The sequence below is a fragment of the Chinchilla lanigera genome, unplaced genomic scaffold (genome assembly GCF_000276665.1).
Source record: "Chinchilla lanigera isolate Chin_1 unplaced genomic scaffold, ChiLan1.0 scaffold00079, whole genome shotgun sequence".
Taxonomy (NCBI): Eukaryota; Metazoa; Chordata; class Mammalia; order Rodentia; family Chinchillidae; genus Chinchilla; species Chinchilla lanigera.
This window is the reverse complement of record NW_004955480.1, coordinates 9,983,816-10,003,519: the sequence shown is the minus strand read 5'-3', so window position 1 is coordinate 10,003,519 and position 19,704 is coordinate 9,983,816. Positions and strand designations below refer to the sequence as shown.

The window sequence follows — 19,704 nt, the reverse complement described above, 5'->3', positions numbered from 1 at the left end:
CTGGATGTGCTTCTTGACATATGAGCACAGCTTTCTCCATGCTGCCCCTCTGGCCCAGCCCTAGAACATGTGGACTCCAGACTGACCACTTCTCTGTCAGTCTGTCAGTCTGCTCCCTCCACTGGCACACTGGCTTCCACCTGAGTCCTTGAGGTTTGTGTACATGGGAGCAGACTGAGTGCAGAGGACTCGGTTAATCACTGTATGAGGATGGAAATGCCCAAACTCTTCCTGCCTCTTCAGGCCCACTAAGAACTTATATTGCTCTGTTCCTAGAATCATTCATTAGTGTGCTCTAGCAGTGTGTCATAGGGGAATTTTTAAGCACCAAAGCTAGACCAATGAAGGAGATATTTTTAGTTGGGAGAAGGAATGACTTTGGCTCCTTTTGTCTCATATGCAGATATTCTACCAGCATAGCTCTTCTGGGAGCTTTGGAGATGGTTCAGAGAAGCTCTAGAGAGAAGAACTGGTTACAATGGAGGTACAACCCATAAGAATCTCTGTCCAGGGGATCTGCAGGGGCTAGCGCTTAACAACTTTCAATGGCATTAATTTTCACGAGAGACATTTATCAGAGGTCTGTGTCCCAGTTAGAGTACCGACAGCTATAACAGAAATCCCATTCAACATTGCCTAAACAATCAAAAAATGAATTTGTCATTGGACAGGAAGGTCACACGAGGTGGGTTTTAGGTATGGAATTGAGATATCTATTTCTTCTGCACGAATTTTTCTTCATTTTTTGTGTGACCATTGGGTTCTCCCAAGGTGTTTGCTCCCTTCAAGTTATGGATATTTTTCTATTGGGGGGGGAGAAAGAGAGAGAGACAGAGACAGAGACAGAGAGGGACAGAGACAGACAGAGAGAGACAGAAGAGGAGACAGGAGAAGAAAGGAGAGAGAGATGGGTAAAGGAGAAAGGAGGAGGAAGAAGGAAGAAAAGAAAGGAAAAGAGAAGAGGCAGGAGAAAGAAGGGGCACTCAGGGAGCAACAACCAAGAAAGAGAGTGGGAAACCCCTGCTTTAAATAGACTCATGGGGCCTACTTAAGTCACTTGTCAAGGTGTGGAGACGTGGAGTAGTCAGGTGAATGGAAGATGCCATTTGGCTCAGAATACTCAGGATCTGAGCCTGGTACTGGGATTGATATCCTAATAAAACCGACTTCTGTAAGTGTAGATAGTGAGTAAGCTACTCACAGGGTCAGCACTGGTCTGCTAAGTTCTGGTGCTCTGTAAGGACCTCATGGTCTGCAGGGCCATTAGAGGCACGCACTTGGCACCATTGTGCCAGTCTGGGAGTGGCAATAGGGAAGATGTGGAGAGTGAAGCGCTCGTGTGTGTATTTATTTACTTGTAATACATAATTTGATATATATTAATGTTCATAATACTTTTATTTGGTTCAAAAAAGGAATATACCAGCCCCTCAGGAAATCAAATTTTTCCCACAGAGTGAACTGTAAGGGAAATTTCTGCATGGGGTTTTCCATGCAAGTCACATTCAAATTTATCACAGAATAACAGAGGAAAATTTCTAATAAGATCCTCACATTCTGTGAAGGCACTGATGCGTTTCATTAGATGACTTCATGTGGCGTCTGTTGATAGCCCCTGGGAGCACAAGAGGAAAGCGGAGCACAAGAGGAAAGCACAGCTCAGAGGGTGATGCTGGCTCAAGTGAAGGAAGGGCGTCCAGATGCAGCCTCTGGGATGGGAGTTAGGTCTAAGTAGGAGGCCCACACAGGATCTGCTCCAGACATTTTAACCCAAGTCTGCTAATAACAGAAAAAAGAGAATTTATATGTGGTGTGGTTTTGGGAAGTTAGTAATATGGGTGGAGCTAGGGGAGTATAACAAAATTAATAAGGGCTTTTTATAAATCTATGCAGAAGATGATTCAGGAAGACGCACCATGTGTGAGCAGTGGTTTATTAGCATTTTGACACATGGAGGAACTCCTCTGGCAATTCTTCCAAATTGTGACATTCTAGAATTACTATCCCCTGCTTTTCCATTGGTATGCATTATTTCTTATTTTGTAAAGGTTAGTATCTTTGAAATAAACTAAAATTTAAAACTAAATTTATCTTTTAATCTCATAAGAAGTCCTAGAATTTATGAGACAATGAATTCCAATTCATGTTATTTAATTTTTTATATTCATTATGATTAACACAGAATATTACAGCTACAGATACCAAGAGGGACCCAAGTTCCCCTTTAAAAAATATTTCAAGCTGGCTGTGGTGGCACACACCTATAATCCCAGCACTTGGGAGGCAGATGCAAGACGATCATTGCAAGTTCGAGGCCAGCCTGGGCTACAAAGTGAGCTCAAGTCCAGCCTGAAGTGTGAAACCCTGTCTCAAACAGACAAAAAAAAAAAAAAAAAAAAAAAAAAATTCAATCCCTAATTTAAGAAGGACAGATTCAAAGCAGCAGCTCTCAAAAATTACTGTAAATGGAAATCATCAAAGGAATGGATAAATTGTGTATTTCCAATGCAAGGGGCCTGACTCATTAAATTCACATTTTCAGTTCATAGTTGGCCAGCTGCAAGGCAGGATGGCATGGTGGAAGTGTCTAGTGAAGGAAAGTTGCTCACCGCTTGGCAGAAGGAATGAAGAGAGGAGATGGGAAGTGAGACAAACACTTCCGGGTCACACCCAATGACCCACCTCTGTTGACCAGAACCTACCTCCTAACAGCAAATCAGCTATAACACTTCCGTAATCCAATCACCTTCCAAAAGCCCCACCTAGGAGTGCATGAGGCTTTGAGGGGACATCTAGACAGAAACCACAACAGTAGGTTAGATGGGCATAGAAATCTTTGTGTTTACAGTCACTCCAGGTGATTTTGATGCAGATCAGTTCTGGGAAAAATATTAAGAACACTGACCTAAGTGAAAAGAGAGATGGTTTGTGCTACAGTTTAGATCTAAAATATCTCTGAAAAATCTCTTGTTCACAGGTGTGACTTTTTGAAGGTGATATTCATCAATGGCTTAGCCCATTGCTGAGTTTACAGCTGACTGTGCTTTTCAAAGGAGGGGCTTGGTTGGAAGAGGTGGGCCACTGGGCACCTGCTGTTGGAGAGTATATCTCCCTCCATGGCTCCTCCCTGCTTTCTCTGCTTTCTAGCTTCTGTAGGGCAAACAGCTTTCCTCTGCTACGCCCTTCTGCCACGACGTTTCTGCCTTGGAGCCGGGTTACGATGTACCGAATCTCCTGTTACTGGGACCCAAAATAAGCATATCCTCCTTTAATTGCAGGTGTTGAGTATTTTGTCCCAGCAAGGGGAAAGCTGACTAATACATCTTGTCATTTAAATAATCTTTCACAAATCCGTCTTCTTCCAGCCAGTTTTTTTTTTTTTAAACAGAAGCTAAGTAGGAAAGCATTATACAACATAAATCAGAATATTACATTATGTGCCAATCCCTTTTCTCCAGGTGGTTGGACTTTTTTCTTCTTTAGGGAAGGAAATCTGTTTATAGGTTATTCATTTTTCTTCCCTACTGCATAGTTTGGGTACAAAGTCTGCACCAAGTATAATTTCTCAAGAGATTCAACAGCAACCCTTCACAATTCTCTCAAATACAGCCAGCTAACCAAGTCCTCATGTTTTTTAAATTTGAGAATTTGAGTCTTCTATCTCTTGTACATGAGGTTCGTGCATATACAAGGCCCCAGCTACACAGTGCTCTCTCAAAATATCACTGTTCAGCATTCAGTTTGTCATGTCTTTTGTAAAGCCTTCCTTTTTCACCTAGGTTGTTGGTAGACTGTGTTACCATCAGTATTGTGCATATTCCTGTCATTATGCCTGGAGTCTATGACAATTATCCACTTACTTGCCATGTATGATTATGTTGATGACAAAGGTAATGTCTTTTTAATTCTTCCTACTTTGGGGGCCTAATGCAGTGTCTTACATACTGTGGCTGATAAAAATTACATTATCTGTTGATTGAGGAATAATATTGCCTCTTGCTTAGTTCATTTCAGTGGTCATCTCTGTTATCTATTGCACTATCAACTATTTTCAAGACTGATTTATCTTTTCAGCAAGTCACGAAGTCCTTGAGGTCCATAGCAATGCTTAATAACTTTAACTTACTTTTGTGCTTACCACGGAGTCAGGTATACACAAATAGTTGTTCAGTTGATGATTGAAATTACTTCTCTCTTTTTGAAAGAAAACAAATAGAAGCAAGTTATAGTAACATCCTAAATTAGTTCTTTAGGCAGGTCATGTTGACTTTGGTGCACCCTGTGTCCTCATCCACACTGGCATTTAGTTACTAGGTATTTGTCAGATCTTATGATTTGTTTTTATTTTAAGCCACTCTGTTCAGCACTTCCAGCAGTGGTTTGTACTGCAGAGAAACTTAATAAGCATTGAATGATGATCAGATATTGGCTGTTTTCCACCAAATGAACACTCTAATCATCTCCTGGTCTATGCTTGTAAATTTGCCTGAATTACAGAGGACAACGTGAGCATTTCACAATATGTGCCCTTCGCCTCATATTCAGTTGTAGAAATAAAGTTATGCTAATTAGCTGAGGGCTATTGAGTTAGTTACTGTCTTTATTTGGATCCTAGTTTCTTTATCTGTTACAAAAGGAGGGAAATCAGTGTGACCTCTAAGTTCTTTCTGCCTTGTAAATGACTCTATACTTCAAAGCTATATACCATTCCCTGGAGAAAGGCATGGGTGTGGACAAGGGGCAGACAGTGGGACACCCTGTTTGGTAGAGCCTAATGCTCCACATTAAAAACCAGTTACAAGTCCAGCCTGACAGAGGAGCTGCACCAGAGTTCAGAGGTTAAGTTTGGGGGAAAACATACCCAGCTTTTACCCCACCACACTGGCCACGTCCACATAACCCTTCTGACAATTTGAAGAGAGTGAGTTTTTATTTTTTTGCCTTTTTATTTAGAACACAAGGAAACAAAATTCACTGAGGTCAAATATGCACAAAGTCACAGAGCCATCATATGGCAGATTGGAACTTGAATTGAAAACTAAATCCATGCATATTTCCCACTTCACTGTAAAATTCCTGTTATGGTTCATATATTGTGTCAACTTAGGGAGTCTAGAGGTTTGGCTAAGTGACTCAGCAGTTCTACATCCTGGGGTGAAAAGGACATGCCCTTACAGCTCTGGAATGTTGTTCATTGTGTCAACTTGAGAAGTTTAGAAGGTTAACTATGTGATTCAGCAGGGAGCCAGGGTGCTTACTTTGTATTCATCCTGAGTCTGTGCAAGAGGAGGGCATGGAGATTATGTGAGTGCTACATGCCCCTGGGTGGGGGCAGCCTGCTTACAATATAAGGGAGAGAAAAAGGCTGCTTGCTGCTACTACTCCCTTTCGCTCTTGTTGCTTTTGCTATCTTCCACCGTCATGAACTGTAGCCTTGTGCCTTGTTCCACTCTGCCTTGCAGCCAGCCAAGTATGGACTGAGACCTCCACAGACTGTGAGCTAAATAAACCTTGCCTTTCTTAATTTGGAGTGTCAGGTATTTTGTCTCAGCAACAACACAAAAGTAATTCCCAGCACCAGTCAGAAGACTTTAAATGAAGTCTTCTCTCTTTAGTTAAAGAATACCATGATTTTAGTTCATGCCAGTAGGAGTGGTTGTGCGCATCACTAATGCTTGAAGACACAAGAGTACTGTTGAGTGCAATGAAGCCAGTAGCATTTCATATAAGTAATTTGTACCAAGCTTTTCTACTTGACTTCCTGAAGGGAATGAGCTCATGAACTATTTTATCGTAATGGAGTGCTTGGAACTTAGTGTATTTAAGGGTTATGCAATTTTAGATTAGCTTGTAAATCATTTATTTATTTTCTGAAAGATTGCAAATAAATAATTGTAACTTCAGTGATTCTTATTCATTTTCATGTTCTTATTCATATTATACTTGAAAGATAATTGGATGAATTATTTAATGCCCACTGTTTATGACATTCTCTTAAAGGCTGTTTGAAGTTCTTTTTCTAAGAAACAGAATGTATGGGTTTTGATGCTGTCTTAGTCCATTTTGTGCTGCTATCACCACAATTCCAGAGACGGAGGGATTTATAATGAAGAAAAATTTATTTTGCTCATTGTTTGAGAGCTGGAAAGTCCAAAATAATAACACCTGCATCGGGTGAGGGGCTTTGTTGTGCATAATTCCATAGAGGACATGGAAAGGTAAAAGAGGGCTAGAGGGAAAGAGCAAGGAGAGGTGGATTTGCCTTTATGACAAGTCCATTGGTGATAACTAACCACTCCTGTGAGAACTTTCATCACCTCTCATTAGGTTTTACCTCTGAAGAATTTTGCACTGGGGATCAAGTTTTCAACATATGGAATTAAGGGGAAATATTCAAGTCATACCAGACATAAAGCACAAATGAACTTAACGCGTAGACAAATCTGGCATTTAGGGTAAAGCCTTGAACTTAGGAAGCTCAGTCAGCTTCCAACCTTGACAAAAGCAATCTTCAACCTCGAAAGCAATTTTATATTGTACCAATCCAGGGGGATAACAGAGCTCTAATGGAAATTGTCAACAAAATTGAAAAGAAGAAAAGCAGCCATATTTTAACATCCAGAACTTGAGAGGTCTCTAACTACAAACAACTGAGGCATAAAATTCAAGAAGCCTTCACACAGCTTTAATCTTCTGGCGAATCTGTCCTTTGATAGCATGTAAAATCTAGGCTGAGAAATGCGTGCCAAATGGTTTCAGTCCACTAATTCCAAGATTGATTTTGTTAAGGAAACTGACTAGCATTCAAAATGGAAACAGCAGGGAAAGGAGCAGGGAAAGTAAAAGGGAAAGTGGAGGAGAGGGGGAGAAGAGAGATGGGGACAGTTAGAGACACAGAGATAGAGACAGAAAGAGAAGCAGACACTACACAGACAGAAAGAGAGAGGAAGGGGAGGGAGCTGCACTTAGACATTGACGACATATTTGAACCCTGATTCTGCTATTAACATTTTATAAGATCTCATGAAGTGTGTTTAAACCAATTTGAAATTCAGTTCCTTATATGTATAATGGAAATAAGGATTCCATATTTCATACTGGAGGATTAATTGAGGTGGTTAATGTGAGCAGCTCTGGAGATGGAAAGGGCGATACAAATGTAGAAGTGGCTAACCCTTCCTCCCCTACTAACAGGTTAGCACTCATTCCTCCTCTCCATCTGTTTCCTTCCCCCCTCTTCCCTGTGTGTCTCTTCTGATCACAGTCCATCTTTACATGTCAGTGCTAAATCTCATTCCTGAGTCTCATATTCTCCCACTGATTCTCACCCTATTGTTTATTTCTGCCTTTCTCTAATTCTTTAATCAGTCACTTAGTTTGTATTCTCCTTGAGAACCTTTTACTCTAATCAGCTATCCTGGTGCTGAGACATAACACCTGACACCCACAATTTAAAGAAGTTTCATTTAGCTTACAATTTCACAGGATTCAGTACCCATTTTCCAGGTTCCAAGTTAGGAATATCATGGCAAAAGGGTATGGTGGAGCAAGGTTGTTTTGTTCATGACAACTGGGAAATAGGGCTAGGGAACAGCCCTAGAGAATGGGTGAGGGACCAGTAACTGTCCCTAAGGTCGCACCTCCATGACTCACTTAGACACACCCAGAAGTACGTTCCACTGATTGCCTGCATGACTCCCAAGCCAATGAATTTGACATGATCAAGCTTAACCTTCCCATGGCACCCTTTGTCAACTTGACATCTAAATATATCTCCTTAAGCTATACTTAATTCCCAAATAAGCATAAGGTTATAGTTCCACTTAACATGATCTTGTTTACAGCAGAAAATACCATAATACCTTTTCCCAAGTCTCAACATTTTCAGCATTTTTGTCCAAGCCCAAATCTTTCCAGGCAAACTGTTAACCTTGAACCTCTGTAAAAAGAGAAACCAAATTACATAATCCGAAGGTATAAAGGCACAAGGTACACATTCCCATTTCAAAAGGGAAGAATAGGGGGATAGAAAAGAATCAGACCAAAGTAAAACCAAAACCTAGCAGGGCGAACATTAGACCTTGTAGCCCTGGTGTACATGGTAGTAAAATGTGAGTTCCTAAGAGTTTGGATAATCCCACCTCTATGGTGTTTCTGTTTGCAACCTGTACTGCCTTTGATTGGGTTGGCTCCACTCACACCTTGCAGCTTTCCTTGGTGGACAGTCCATGTTCTTGGCATCTCTAACTTCCTGGGGCCTCTGCTGCACCTTTGCTTCATTACCACAGCTTCATGCACTGTCCTCTTAGGAGTTTCTTGCTGGGGCTCCCAGGCCATTAAAATCTGTCTGGAAGCCTCTATGACTCCACAACATTTGCATTATGCATGCTGCTGAAATCAGCATTATGATGTGGAGGATATCTTGCTTTCAGCAGGGTGAGTAGCTAAGACTCCTGGGACCGTGGCTGTAGCAGGCTCTGAGTGTCTGCATGACTGAGCTCAGTGAAATAAATCTTGGGGAACCAGTTCCCTAGGAGGCCCTTCTAAAGTAAGACCTGGGGGGATGTCTTCTCAAAAAAAGGGTTGCATTTTTGGACTCTTGAGCCTACAATGTGTGAGGGCTTGCTGATTTCTGATATGCCCTCAAGCCATCTTTCCTCTTATTCCTGTACAAAGTACTTGATTTCATTTCAGCATGGGTTCCACCACTCCCCATTCCTCTAGCACTCCAATTTTATGGTTTGAAATGGGCATCACAGTGTACCCAGTAGGAAGATTTTAGTTAATGTGATGTGGTATTTTAGTATTCAGTACAATTTTCTCCCTGTCCTTCTTAACATACTTTTATTAGGGCACTTGTGACTTTCAGCTGTCCAGGTGCTCTTGCAAGCTGCCTGGAAGCCTCTGTTGAGTCTTATTTTTTTGGCTTATTCTTTTCCTCTCAATAGCTGTAACTTGGAATATCTCTGGGCATAGTGCTCAGCCCTTTTTCTTTTTATCTACATCATATACCCCTAGCATTTCTATTTACTCACTTGGTGTCGGAAACATCCTACATGTCAAAGATTCCCCAATGCACTCTGAATTATCCAGGTACTCTTGTCTTGGAACCAGACTTAGGTTTGTTTGTTTTTGTTTGTTTTTTCCGGTACCGGGAATGGAACTCACAACGTTGTGCTTGCCAGGCAGGCTCTGTGCCGCTGAGCTAAATCTCCAGACTTAGGTTTCAATATTGTATCAGTAGCTGTACTTGAATATTTCCCAGACATCTCAACATGAATTGGTTCAAATCCTCCTGCTCAAATGTACTTATTTCCCAGGTTTCTAAAGTTCTGTAAACCACCAGTTTCTCATATCTGAAACATGAGAATTATCTTCCTTATCTTTTACCATTCACATTAAATATAACACCAAGTCCTGTTAATTTATCTTCTAAAACATATTTGCATTTGGCCAACCATGTTTAGGTCAACTAGCCTCATTCTCATCTAAGTCACTATCATTTCATACCTGTACGGTGGTGCTGTTTTCCAAATTGGTTTTCCCACATCAAGTTCTCCTGCCTTTTATTCTTCTCCACACATATATAAGAATGATATTTCATAAATGCAAAGTGGCTCTGCCATTCCCCACTTAAAGTCCTCCCTGCAGGCTTCCAATAGTGCTTAGTATAATATACAACATTTCTATACCAATCTGCAAGAACTTCAAATGTGACCTTTACTTCTTTCAAATTTCATCTCTCTCAACACTGACCATGTTATTCATTTCCATTCTTCTTCATTTTTTTGTGTGAAGGTGTTCTGGAGTTTACTATTTGTGTTGCAAAGCCTGGACAATTGCAGAGAATTTGGAATTTAGATGCCAGAAAGACAGAAGGTCTTTTACCTATTGTATTCTAGACTATTGTAAAAAGCTTTATTTTATGTAGATCCCAAGGGAATACTGGCGAGGAAGGAGAACATCTAGCAAACATGAACAAATGAGATTTTTCAAGGGCTTCCTTTCATCTGTGATAGAATAACGGAGCTGAGAGTTTATGTAATTCAACTTCTTTTTTGGAAGATGAGGAGAAGGTGATTCAGGGAAGTGCAGTGATTTCAGAGCTTGCTGATTTTATTAGGTATAACTGTGGGCCGACCAAGTTCACCTTTATTATGCAAAGGTGATCTTCTGCTCTGCAAATGCTCCTCTGTCCTTTTTTTTTTTTTTTTTTTTTTTTTTATTTTTATTTTTATTTTCATCCATACCTACAATTACTATGGCAATGTTTATCAGCCTACTTATAAGATCAATCCCTTGAAGAGGTAATATTTCTTTTTTTTTTTTTTTTTAAAGGAGGAAAGGTTTATTTGGCTCAGTTTGTAGAGGTTTCAGTTCATATTTGGCTGGCTCCAAGGCAGAGTGGCACAAGGCTCCTCTGTCCTTTTAATGTAAAAATAACCCCAAACCCTCTATGTATTCCTCCGAGTTTAAAGATTAATATAAATGTCCACCTATAGTTTGAATCTCATTTCTCAATGAGAATATAGAACTTTGCTAGAAATGTTAGGGATGGTAGAAGACATAAATTTTTCAGTTGTGGGTTTTACCTCTTGCACCTAAAACTTAATTACTCAGGAGATATCTATGCATTCAGCTGGTTGAATGAAAAGGACCAGCCTAGATTTTCTGTAGGCCTCAGTTTTGGTACATGTGGAGTACAGATAATGTCTATCTCTTTCCCTTTGGTTCTGATAAGTGAAATCAGACCCTTGGCACTGAACTACATCCTCAGCCTTTTTCTGTTTTTTGAGACAGGGTCTCAGGAAATTGGTAAGTTGCCCAGGCTGGGCTTGATTCTCCTGCTTCAGTCCCACAGAGTATTGGATTTACAGGTATGCACCACCATATCCAGCTGATAATGTTCATCTTATAAGTACATTGATGTCCCCAAATTGTGGTGAGACATAAGAAAATAAATTTGAAGCACTCTGCAGATGTTCATTTGCATTTCTGCCTATTTTGCTTTCTTTCCTCCTTGGTCAAATTATAGAGCTTATTTCATTTCTTCCCTGTGGCAGTGGAGCCTGAGGGATGTGGGTGTGTGCCTGTGTTCAGCGCCTACATGCACAAATGGAAACACACATAGGCTCTTCGAGGTTCTCTTTGCAGCCCTAATCACATTGCCCTCAGGTCATAATTTCTTTAAACATTTGTCTAATGCGTGGCTCTCTGAAGTCTAAGGTTTTGTAAATAAGAACCATCCTTTCTGTGCTCTTTGTTGTACATGAACACTTACAGGTATTTTTCTACTCATTTTTACTACGATTTCTGGCATGTTAAATGCTGCTTTTCTGGGATATGGTATCTGACAGTTTCTGTCTATGACTTACAGTGCTTCGTTGTCAGGGGGAAGACTGATGATCACATGTCCTTTCTCCTTCATTTCCCAGCTGGGAGATTTTAGACCACTTGCTCAACCCATCTGTGCCTCAGTTTCCTCATCTGTGACATGGCAGATAATTCTCCAAAGGCTTTATGGTTTTGTGTCTCTTGTGTACAGATTTCCTTTTGGCTTACTTATATTCAGGTGTATTTGTAGAGCAATCACATTCGGAAAGTATAACATCTCTCTCCAGTGGAGAGGCTACAGCTGTTTTTGGACCAATGTGTTAAACTCCTTTTAAGGCAACAATTGGGCAGATTTGCAAGTGGTCTCAGGATAAGGCTGGGGTTTTCCTAGTTTGGGTTCCTCAGCTGAGCTGCAGGTCACAGTATGCACAGCACCCTTGTGACTCCCACCAGGAAAGAGGCAGAAGCAGAAGCATGTACACTCTAAGAGAGTTACTGCAAGGATGACGCTGTTGTAAGCGATAGCTAGACATGTTGGAAATCTACTCAACAGGCCTTCAGGGAAGAGAGGCTGGAGCTCACAGGAAAAAGGCTGATGACCCACAGGTGGAATTTATTCTTCCTCAGGAAAGCTCAACTCTGCTCTTGAGGTCTTTCTACAGATTGAATGAGGCCCATCAAGAATATCTAGGATGATCTCCTTTACTTAGCATTGACTGATGGTCCATTTTAATCACATTTAAGAATATCTGCTCAGGAACATTTAGATTAGTGATCAGTGGAAGAACAGAAAGCTGTAGTTTTGAGCCACTGACACATCAAAAGACCAGACACTCAAATATTCCTTATTCTCCTTCTCTGCTATATTTTTGCCATTGTGCCTATCAGCAGCTAATTCACTACAGTCATATCTTGGCAGGCGATCGCTTTAGAACTCATCAGACTTGGTATGAGGTACATTTTGCATATTTTGATATGCAGATTTTGTCCTGGTACTTACATTTGTTTGCTATCTAGCACGCAAACTATAACTTGTAGGTGTCAATTTCCTCATGACTTGCTGCCTTTTCCAGTCAAAATGCTGTCTTTGATACTCATTCTTTTTGGTACTTATTGCACCTCTTAGAACCAATTAAAGATGAATACCTAGGTACCATCGTGTTTTACGTATTCTGCCAATTTTCTTTTGTTTCATCAACATGTAGACCCCAGGAGACAAAGCTGTTGACAGGTCACTGTTGCATTATGGCACTCTCACTACAATGGTGCATGACCCACAGCAGTGGACAGCTGATGAACACTTACTGAGTTTCTGCATGGGTGAGGCAGAAACGCTCAGATGCATGACAAGTGGCACTATATGCTAGCCATTGATATGGTAATTGTGCACATAATACCAGTGTAGGTACGTTGCATTTATGGGTCTCTTCAAATTTTTGTTCACACATTCATCCTTTGATCCCAGACATCTTTTGAAAGGTACTGTCAACCCTCCAGTAGAAATCCAGTCTCCTTAGTCAATTCAGTCTTTGGAGAACTATCCTCCCCACCCTGGTGTCTGGGCTCTGAAAGGCACCAGGTGCTCTCACTGGTCTGAATTGTTTTAAATCCCTCGGTACTTTAGGCCGTGTCTCCTACCTCTCTTTTAGTACAAGTTGTTCCCTCAGTTATGAATGCTTCCCCTAACTCTGTATTCATTTTGCTTAGTTTTAACCCTCTTTTACACTCAGTTCAGGGTTTGATTCCTGTTCAAGGTTCTTTCTTTACTCCAAGGCTTGTGAATACTTTCAAGCCTCTCCATGTTCTGTACTGTGCTCTGTATCAACACTTACCCGACTCCAGTGTTGGATTATAACTATTTCATTCACACCACGATGAAGTCTTCGGGACAAGGTCATGCCATTCATCTCTGAATCTGCAGAACATAGTCTGTTCTCTGACACAAAGTGATGCTCCGCAAACTTTGGCTGAAGGAGTACTGTTCAGTGAGGGTTCTCAAATGACAGCGGCAGCTGCTTTTCCAACATCACCAAGGGCATTGCCTCTCAACCCTCATTCTGCATTCAAATCCTAGGAGAGAATTTCAAACCTATGATGCCTAAATCTCAACTCCAGAAATCCCGATTCAGCTTATTTAGCATGAGGCGTGTGTGTTACTATTTACTTAGAAGCTCTCCCTGTGATTCTGGTATCAAGGCTGAGAAACATAGCCTCCAGGAGAACTCAGAACTCAGGTCCTCCTGTTTTATTTGCTCCCTCTCTGGCCAGAGGAGCAGGGCTATATTCTTTTCTACTCATTTGAGAGCAGCTTGTTCCCTTGGGAGGCTTTGTACCTGGAATTTTTGAATGTGTCAAGGCTTTGCTTCGCATTAATGGTGCACATGTAATTCTGGCCTTGAAGAGGCTGGCCAGGAAGAAATTTGCATTTTATTGCATTTTTAAAAAATCATTTATTGAAAAGAATGTGACCAGAGTCAGATGCTTTGAAGGCGATAAAAAGGATCCAGAGTCTGTCATTCAAGCTCACACTGTTCTTTGGGAATGGGAGGAGGGCTTTGGTGAGTGGTGGGCTATGGAGAATTTGGGCAACATCAGCCTGTCAGGATGCCCTCCACCTTCATCAGCACACGATAGCCGAGAGAAACCGAGAAAGCTCTCAGGTCAAATGCCTAACTCTAAGTCCCAGCTCAGGCACTTATTATCTTAGACATTTTTAAATCTCTTTCTGTATCAATTTCCCAAACTGCCCCTGAAAGCCACAGCTCCACTGCCTAGAACTTTGAGGATTATATTATGAGATGTATATAAATTACCTGGCATGCAGTAGGTGCCCAAAGAGAAAGCTATTATTGTTGCTATCTTCCACCTGTCCTCTACCTCATCCTGGCCCCAGCCTCAGGTGAAGCCTGTGGGATTGCTCACCTATGGCAGCAACCTGCCTGCTAGAGTGATTTCCGCCTCTACCTGCTACAACTGCAGCTGGCACGGGACCTGCACTGCTGCTGCTCCCCAGTGGTCTTGTGCTAAATCGTTCGCTCATTCAGTCTTCCTCAGGGTCTCTCTCTTGCATGTTGCACTAAGTCCCAACTTCTCTGCTAGCTTTCCCTGCCTCCTAAGATTGAGAGCCTCCCTCTGTGTAGCTGGCTAAGGATTCTTTCCACTATTCACCCCACTGGCTCTGCCTGCCACCACCTCCTCATTGCTTTGCACTGGCTTTCCTATTTCCTTACTACACACTTTGAACTTCCTGGACACTCTAGCTTGGCTAGTGCTGCCCCCTGAGCACAAGAGCCTGGTCTTCCCTATGTGAATAGGAAGAACTGTACACTAAATACTGGTCAGATCTTCTCCAATGAACTTTGTTCATTGACCTCAACTCACACCATTCTTCTCTATGAAGGCCACACTTGCTTAGGGCCACCCTCATTTATGTACAAAGCAATCCTCCAACCCCAGTGGTTTAAGAATCAAGTGCTATTTTCTTAGCCCTGTCATAGTGCAGCATGGGTCTTTACCTATGAACATGGTCTGCTCTACCCAGCAGTTACTGATGAGCCCAAGCTCTTCCATAGAAAGGATCCACCATTCCCCAGAGCCCTTGGATCCTCCAGTGGATTCTCTGCCCTGAACAGAGGAGAGAAAACATGGAAGATTACTTAGGGGGTGCATTTGAGTGAGGCATTCATCAAATCCATCCACATTTTTTTTGTCTACGGTCAGTATCACAGTCCCACCTAATAGTGAGGAGGGCAGACAAGAGATGGACTGAAATAATAACTGTGTCTTGAGTAAGTACTATGTGCTGGGTAATTTATACACCTGGCAAATTTCATCCTCAGTAGTAATGTTTGTCTTTGTGTGCTAGAGGCAAGGGTATCAGAGGTGGCAAACATGGCACACTGCCTTTACTATTGTCACCATGGAACACTTTAATAGTTGATAATTCTAGTGGCTTTGCAAATGGACTTTTGGTCCTCCTAGACTGCGCTACTCTTAGATGTTTACAACAGAATTCAGAGTCATTTTTTTCCCAGCATGACACTGGCAAGAAGTGAGACTTGATCAGCTTTTCTTTGTCTTGATTTTCAGCGACCTTGACTGGTACTCTCCGAGGACACTGGGGTGTCATTGCTACTGAGGGCTGAAAGTACTTCTGACATAAAACATGTGTGGAGAGGGAAGTAAGAAGATAAAGTGAATAAATAACCTTATTTTTTATCCAGCTGTGTGTACAACAGTCTTCTGCAAATACTATTCTTTCTTTGTGGTACTGGGAAATTGAACCCAGTGGTGCTCTATAGTCTTCCCTTTAAATATATGAGACAAGGTGTTGTTACATTGCCCAGGTAGGACTCATATTTGTGACTTCCTGCTTCTGTCTCCATCAGAGCGAGATTACATAAGTGTGCCACCACGTCTAGTGCAAACATTACTTTTAAAAACTATCACAGAGTCTGATATGGGGGTGCATACCTCTAATCCCAGCACTCTGGAGGGTTGAAGCAGGAGAATCCCAAGTTTGAGCCCTAAGGCAATTTAACAATTTAATAAGACCCTGACTTAAAAAAGAAATGAAAAGAGGGCTGGGGATGTAGCTCAGTGGGGAGGCCTGGATTCAATCCTCAGTGTCCCCCTAAAATCCCAGAAAACTTGGGCTATTTGTGAATGTGTCTCTCTTCATCCTGGATGGGTAGTATGGGTTGGTTTGTGTCTCCAGCAAAAACTTATTGAAGTTCTAATCCCAAGTCCCTGAGGGGATGATCTCCTCGGAAGGAGGGCTGTTACAGATATCATTACAGCCATGTAGGCTGGTGCTGGACAGAGTGGGCTGTGATCCAGTGACTTCTGTGCTTTACCAGAGGAGGGGAATTTGGACACAGACACAGAGAGAATGGTGTATGAAGGCACAGAGGCTGAGATCAGAGTGATGGAGTTGGGAGCCAAGAAGTGACAAAGTGACAAGGATTACCCAGGCACTGCTGGAGCCTCAGAAGACACGAGAAGAGTTCCTTCCTGGAGACATCAGAGGCAACGCAGCCCACACCACACAGAGCCTCTGGCTTTCAGTTCTGGGAGAGAATATATTTCTGCTGTGTGAAGCTGCCCGTGGTGTTTGGTACTTGGCCCTAGGAAACCAATCCAGCGAGGCTGTGTGGGCTTTGCTGTTCTTTGTTTTCCCCAGCCCTGAAAGTGCCCGGCTTATGGGCCTCAGAAAATGACTGAGAACGGTGAAGATGGCTCTTGCTGGCTTTTACATCCTCCTTGCCCAGCCCAGCGTATTGCTTATTCCGGGAACTTGGTTCCAAGGTGAGACGTTTTCTTTGATTGCTGAGTACTTGGATTAGAGAGCCGGATCAGTGCTGAGCTGAGTGTGGACCCGGCAGTGAGGGTTGCACAGTAGTAGCTCATAAGATACCTCCTGAGTTCCCAGTGGCACAAACCTCAGTAATGGTTACCACCGCTGCTCCTGTTTACTTGTTACTTACTACGAGTAATGATACAGGCACTATTTCATTGACTTCTTGTAATACCACTGCACAGTTGATTTTCTCACGCCAAGCTGTAGATGAGAAAAGTAAGGCGCAGAGGAGACAAGTCATGTAGCCAACTTTGTGCAGCTGCCAGAAGGCAGGTGCTGTGCTGCCTGCGTTAGTCAGAGTTGCTGTAGTTGGGACACAGCACCTGACACCCACAGTTGAAAGGAGGAGAGGTTTAATTCAGCTCATGTCTTCAGGAGATTCAGGCTATGGTGGCCAGCTTTATGGCAAGAACATCAGGACAGAAGCATGCGGTGGGGCAAAGCTGCTTGGTTCATGGTGGCCAGGAAGCAGGGCAGGGGAGCACTGTGTGGGGGAGGGGACCGGATATCGACTCCAAGGTTATTCCTCCATGACTGCCTAGACCACTCAGGAGTGTGTACCCCTGATCCCCAGGGGAGAGATCAAGCCAGTCACATGGCCTCAGTCACATTGCCCCAAATGCTCTGGACAGCTCTACAAGCAGGGAGAACTATAACTGTACCATTTCCATGGTTTTTTTTTTTTTTTACTTGAAGGAGCATCTGTTTCTAAATTCTTACAGGGACGCTGTATGGGCTGAGGAGTGGCCTTCAGCTTTCAACCTCAAGGACATCTGTGACTTGCCACTTTGTGTGGTAAAGGAAGCAAGAGACAGAGGGACAGGGAGGGGTGAGAGGAGTGTTAAGCTGTGTTGTGTACCTGCACCACCACCCCACAGGGTCTGGAAACATTATCTACTGCAAACATGTACTAATAAAAAATAAAAGCGAGAACCAGAAGAGCTCTAACTTATTTTCCTAGAGCAAATAGTTATGACAAATTCTCACTGTTCTGTTGTGGAGGGGCAGACAAGGCATAGGCTGTGAAACCACGCCTGCTCAGGACCAGAGAGATCACCGGGTGAGCAGAGAGCAGCACCTGGCTCAGTCCTGGGGGAGTGGGAAGCACTGGCCCAGGTGAATCCTATGCAGAGAGCAAACAGACTATTCCCTTCTGCGTGCCCACGTGTCTGTGCCCAGACCTTCTAGGGTGCTTGAGAGGTGCTGGGGTGGGACTGGTGGTTGTTCATCATTTTTTCTTCTGAAGTTTGGCTATTTGATACCTGTGGGCCTGGCTTCCTGGAAGGACCCCTGATCCAAAGCTAGCGAATTCCTGAGGTTACAGGCCTCTGGCTGTGAGCATGGATTTCATCTTCCGACCAGCCATTCCCCTAAACACCTCCTTAGAGTGCTTTTACGTCTCAGTCCACAGTCGCCTGCCTGAATCACCTCCAGGCCAGGTAGCCTGCAGGCAGGGACAACCTCTGTGTCTCAGCCTTCTGCAGCCTCTCATGTAGCTAACCAAAGGTTGCCCACCGTGTCTGCCCTATTGTGGATGCCACACAAGCCTGGCTCTTCCCCCCACTTCCTGTCTTCCCCCTGCTCTCACTGACCTTGGTGCAACTCTGTTGATCCCACATACATGGAGGGGGTGAGAGCTATGAGCTGACACCCTTCACCACAGCTGTTTCTGTGCCTGCAGCTCTTACTGTGTCTGGTTGAAACACATCCAGGGGCCCCTCAGAAAGGTCCCGTCTGATGATGAAAGGGTTGGGAGAGCTGGGAGGAATTCAGAAAGGATGGAGCTGCAGGGGCAAGGAGGGGAGGCAAGAGAGGAGGCTGCAGAGGTGACCAGTGACAACACCCTGGAGATGTGACTGGGGTAAGAGAAGAAACCAGAGACCACCTGGCTCCAGGTAGCATCGGTGACAGAGGCCATGGGTCATGGTCCAGGGCCCAGCCAACCCTCTGCAGTTAGACTGCTGCATGGCCTCCCTTTTCCCCAGGAGGCATCAGGAGTGCCTCATGCAGGCCTCCCATGGAAGGGATAACTGGTGTGGGGCTGAGGAGCCAGACTTCTCTCCAAGCAGGTTCTCAAGGAGATGATGAGGAGAGAAGGTGGAAGCTGGCAGGGTGGTTTTGGGGAAGAAAACAGACCAAGTCCTTGGAGGAATAACAGGAAGCTAGGTTGGGCCTTGGAAAGTAGCCCCGGTGGCTTGTCAGTAGAAGGTTCTAGGAAAAATTATTCCCTGTAGCTTGTGCTACTATAAAGACCAGGTGCTCTCCTCTGGCTCTGTGCTTTGTGCTCATAATCCTGTGGCTCATGCCTGTTGAAAGGATTGACTGCAAGCACCTGCAATTAATTCCTCTTTATCTCTTCTCTGTTCAGGAAGAATAATCCTGTCTTGCAGTCTCTCATGCTACTCAAGATGTAGCATCTATTCATTCCAGTTTTTTTTTTTTTTTTTTTCTTTTCTTCGGTACCAGGAATCAAACTCACGATCTTGCGCTTGCGAGGCAGGCGCTGTGCCACAGAGCTAAATCCCCAGCCCCGCATCTATTCATGCTGATAGCTGTTTGCCAGTAGATATAGGCAAGGAAGGAGAAAGACCTAGAAGTCTGAAGTCACTGAACTTGACAGAGAAGTTCAGACTCCTAAAATTAACACTTCTTTTTTTAAAAGGCTGGATTCTGTAGGACTAAGCACACAAGTGCTCTTTGAAAGGTATATGATCCTTTTTCTTTCACTCTTTCATGTTTTTCATGTCTTTCCTTTAACAAAACTCTCTTCCTGATTTCTTATTTATCAAACCACATGGTAGCACAAAGTTCTATCAGACACTATTAATTACAGGTTTTTAGGAGTTGAGAGGCACAGACATCACAGCAACAAAAGGTCAAATCATAGTATCTTAAGTTTGGAATAACCAGTAATTAGGCTTGGTGGCCCATATAAGAAATGATTTTCTCCTGTGTTATATAGTTCAATCATTACATAAAAGACAGAATCAAGGTGGAGAGTTGTAGGTGAC

The 19,704-nt window shown here is 43.0% G+C and overlaps 1 long non-coding RNA gene across 1 annotated transcript in view; it reads right to left on the bottom strand.

Moving 5' to 3' along the window:
* Window positions 1-7,940, bottom strand: part of LOC106146457 — an 18,284-nt gene extending 10,344 nt beyond the window's left edge. Inside the window, exons 1-2 of the long non-coding RNA XR_001230891.1 lie at window positions 7,863-7,940; window positions 4,127-4,194 (exon numbers count right to left, since the gene is read on the bottom strand). This is a non-coding gene — a long non-coding RNA (uncharacterized LOC106146457). The remainder of the gene's footprint in view (window positions 1-4,126; window positions 4,195-7,862) is intronic.
* Between the last annotated feature and the right edge of the window lie 11,764 nt (window positions 7,941-19,704).